Source organism: Bidens hawaiensis, unplaced genomic scaffold (genome assembly GCF_021521415.1).
Source record: "Bidens hawaiensis isolate Kalapana, Puna unplaced genomic scaffold, B.hawaiensis_p1.1 tig00031842_1, whole genome shotgun sequence".
In the NCBI taxonomy this organism is placed as follows: Eukaryota; Viridiplantae; Streptophyta; class Magnoliopsida; order Asterales; family Asteraceae; genus Bidens; species Bidens hawaiensis.
The window spans coordinates 135256-139726 of NW_027495393.1; the positions used below are offsets into that span (position 1 = coordinate 135256).

Genomic DNA, 4471 nt, shown 5'->3' on the forward strand with positions numbered 1-4471 from the left:
GGGCTCCGTCCATCCGGAATTGTGGCTGGCTCGGGCCACATACGGAGTACCCGGCGTTAATTAGTTGGTTGTTCCAAGAAAAAAATAAGGCCGACAATGATTAAGCACATCCACGTGGTAGAAATAGAAGAATATATTTTTTCTTCAAAGGCAGATGGAAGAATATATTTTTTTTCTTCAAAGGCAGATAGAAGAATATATACCGCTGCTTTTTCTTATTGGCCGACAATTGATGCTTTGAGTGTGCAAAACAATAGTTGAAATGTAGATCATAAATCTAAATGAACCACAATACACAACTCTTTCACAACTTTACCGGTTTCATCTACAATCTCACCTCTACAATCATGGCTGAAATCGTGGTTTCTGCCTTCGTCAATGTGCTCTTTGATAAGATGGCCTCTATAGCTTTGAAAAGCGTTGCTCGCTACAACGGAACTGATGCTGAGATGAAGAAATGGCAGAGATCGTTGAAACAAATCCAACGTGTGCTTGCTGATGCTTCTCGCAAGGAGATAACCAATGAAGCTGTTAAAGACTGGCTGAAAGATCTGCAACATTTGGCTTATGACATAGATGACGTACTCGATGGTTGGGTTACCGAAGCCATGAGTCGTGAGTTCACCCATGACTCAGGAACCATCAGCAACAAGGTAAGAAAGCTAATCCCATGTTGTTGCACAAATTTCTCATGGAGTAGAACGATGCTTGCCCAGTTAGATGATATTTCCAACAAACTAGAATATCTAGTTAAGCAGAAAGATGATTTGGTTTGAGAGTAGAGGCGGAAACCAGGCCAAAAATTAATAACAGTAATAGAAGGTTACAATCATCTATTGTCGATCCATCTGGTATTGTTGGAAGGCAAGCTGAGAAAGAAGCATTGGTCCAAAATTTATTGTCACCCGCTGTTGAACCATGTGATCAAAACTATAGCGTTGTTCCCATAGTTGATATGGGCGGGGTTGGGAAAACTACTCTAGCGAGACTTGTGTATGACGAAAACAAAGTTAAGGATCACTTTGAACTCAAGGCATGGGTTTGTGTCTCCGATGAGTTTGATGGCTTTCGTATAAGCAAAGAGATCTTTGAAGCTATGGCAAAGATAACAAAGAGTTTTCAAATTTTAATTTGCTTCATGAAGCTCTTAGAGATCACGTAAGGGGGAAAAGATTTTTATTGGTGTTAGACGATGTGTGGAGTGAGAGTTATGACAATTGGAAAACCCTGGTTGACCCATTGCATGCATGTGCTTCTAGAAGCAAAATCATTATGACAACACGGAAACAACAATTGCTCAAACAGTTGGGTTATGATCATCAAAACGAACTGGAGGGCGTGCTACATGATGATGCTTCATCTTTAGTTTCTCTACATGCATTAGGTGTAAATAACTTTGATTCACATTTGCCACTCAAACCATATGCTGAAGGCATTGTAAAAAAATGTGGTGGATTACCTTTGGCTTTGATAGCACTTGGTAGATAGTTGAGAAGTAAAAAAGATGAAGCAGAGCACTGGAAGGAAGTGCTAAACAGTGATATATGGGAATTAAAAGATGAACATAAGATTCTCCCGGCCCTTAGAATAAGCTACCATGACCTTTCTGCACCTTTGAAGCAGCTGTTTGCATACTGCTCCTTGTTCCCCAAGGATTTCCAATTTGACAAGGAGGAACTGGTTTTGTTATGGATGGCAAAAGGGTTTTTGCATCCACCAACCCCAAGCGGTTCAACAGATTAACGCTAGGGTCATGAATTCTTTGAAGAGTTGTTGTCAAGGTCATTTTTTCAACACGCACCTAGTAATGAATCATTATTTGTGATGCATGACTTGATAAATGACTTGGCATCATTTGTTTCTAGAGAGTTTTTTCTAAGGGTAGACAATTAGAAAGAGAAGAATATTAAGAAGGAGATGCTGGAGAAGTACCGTCATATGTCATTTGGTCGTGAAAAATGTGTACCTAACCAAAATTTTGAGCCATTCACAAGAGATAAACGTCTAAGGACATTCTTGGCAACGTCTGTTGGGGTGCTTGGCAGATGGGATGACTTCTACTTATCGCATAAGGTTCTTGTTGACTTATTTCGTGAGTTATCATTATTAAGGGTTCTATCTTTAAGTAATTTGAGGTACCAGAGACCATTGATACTTTAAGACACTTGAGGTATATTAATCTATCTCGAACTAGAATCATGCGTCTACCGGAAAACGTGTGCAATCTCTATAACTTAGAGACATTGATCCTATTTGGGTGTGAAGGATTAACTGAGTTGCCCAACAACTTCTTGAAGCTTAAAAATCTGCGGCATCTTGACATTAGAGACACTCCGTCTTTGAGTCAAATGCCATTAGGGGTTGGTGAGTTGAAAAGCCTACAAACCCTCTCGAAAGCCGATTTAAAATTGCCAAACTTAAAGAATTCAAGAATCTAAGTGGGAAAATTTATATTTTAGGTTTGGACAAAGTGGAAAATGCAGTTCATGCAAATGAGGCGAACTTCTCACAAAAAAGGTTTAGTGAGTTGGAGCTTGTATGGAGTGATGAACCGTATGGTTCAAGAAACAAAGTGCTTGAAAAAGAGGTCTTAAGTGAGTTGAAGCCCTGTAGTGATAAGTTAACACAACTTAACATTGAGTCATACGGGGGATTAGAGCTTCCAAAATGGGTTGGGGATCCCTCGTTTCTTTAGCTAAAGCATGTGTCAATAAGTAACTGTAAAAGATGTACATGTCTACCTCCACTTGGGCAGGTACATTCACTCAAGGAGTTGTTTATTTCAGGCTTGGATGGTGTGAAAGTTGTGGGCATGGAGTTACTTGGGATTGCTCATGCATTCCCTTCACTTGAAATTCTAAGTTTTGAAGAAATGCATGGGTGGGAGAAATGGTCAGTGAATAGTGAGGCTGTGTTTCCATGTCTGAAGCAACTTTACATAAAAGATTGTCCTTACTTGGTTGAAGTTTAACTCAAGGCATTTCCTCTATTAAATGTTCTACGAATAGAGAAATGTGATAGTGGTCTGTTAAGAAGGCTGGTTGAAATAGCTTCTGTAGTCACAGAATTAGAGATAAGTCATATTTCAGGGCTTAATGATGTGGTGTGGAGAGGTGTTATAGAGCATCTCCAGGAACTTGAAGATTTATTTGTGTATGCGTGTAATGAAATAGAATACTTGTGGGAATCAGAAGCAACCGTGAGTAAGTTGTGAAGTTAAGGGAATTGAGAGTGCATTATTGTTGCAACTTGGTGAGATTAGGATAGAAAGAGGAGGATAATTGCAAGAGCAACCTCTTGACATCTCTTAGGATGTTGGATATAATTGGTTGTAATAATATGGAACGTTGCAGTTGTACCGAAAGTGTTGAGACATTGAGTGTCTGGGATTGTACTTCTGTTACAGCTATCTGCTTACCAACGGGAGTGCAAAAGCTCAAGTCACTTCAAATTTTGGGTTGTAAGAAACTATTGGAAAAAGAGTGGGGAGGAGAAATGATGAATATCAGCATCCCAATGGTTGAAACAGTCTGGATAAGCAAATGGTCAAATCTAAAATCAATCAGTAAACTGAACTACCTGGTTCACCTCACCACATTAAAAATAAAAGATTGTGAAATTCTGGAGTCATTTCCTGACAATGAGTTGCCCTATTTGAGCTCCTTAAAGAGATTGCAAATAACAAACTGCCCAAGAATAGATGCTTGTTTTCCTTGTGGGGTTTGGCCTCCCAATTTGCTTACCCTAGAAATAGGTAAGTTGAAGAAGCCCGTTTCAGAGTGGGGCCCACAAAACTTTCTGGCATCACTTGTCAATCTAGCCTTACATGTGGGTGATGATTGTAGTAGTGAATTATTTTCTCATCCTAATCATCTTCTTCCTTCCTCTCTTACTCAACTTATAATTTCTAAATTTGAGAAATTGGAATCATTTACATTAATGGGACTCCAACACCTCCAATCTCTGAATTTTGAAGATTTCCCTATGTAGGGCCAATATTATATATTGTTTTTAGGATTGTGTATGTCGTTTTAGTTTGCTTTTAGTCGGTGTAGTACGTACTCGGTACGTTTATTTTGTAAGTTTATTGTGTAAACTTTGGAGAAATGGGGACCCTATATTGTAACATCCAACTTTTGTTAAATAAATAGCAGAAAGTTTTGTTAATAGTGTGTGTCGTTAAAATAGTCTTGTGTTAAGTGTTTGGAAAGTAGGAATTGAGAATGGGTGGTGGGACCCATGAACCCCCTCTATATATAACCCAACCACTTCTTCCTTTTCTTTTCCTTTCTCATCCAAACACACAAACACACACACACACTCAAGAAACACACACATACTTTCTCTCTAGCACTCGGATTTAAAATCCAAGCCAAAGAAGGGTGGAATCTAGTGTTTAACATCGTCAAGCAACAAGAATCACGTCCAGATCTACGTATTGTCCAGATCTGAACTCGAACCAGAAGCAAAA

The 4471-nt window shown here is 39.1% G+C and overlaps 2 pseudogenes; both read left to right on the plus strand.

The window, feature by feature from the left end:
• Positions 1 to 211: 211 nt before the first annotated feature.
• Positions 212 to 2695, plus strand: LOC143582705 (putative disease resistance RPP13-like protein 1; annotated as a pseudogene).
• Positions 2696 to 2812: 117 nt separating this feature from the next.
• On the plus strand, positions 2813 to 3990 carry LOC143582702 (uncharacterized; annotated as a pseudogene).
• Positions 3991 to 4471: the final 481 nt, after the last annotated feature.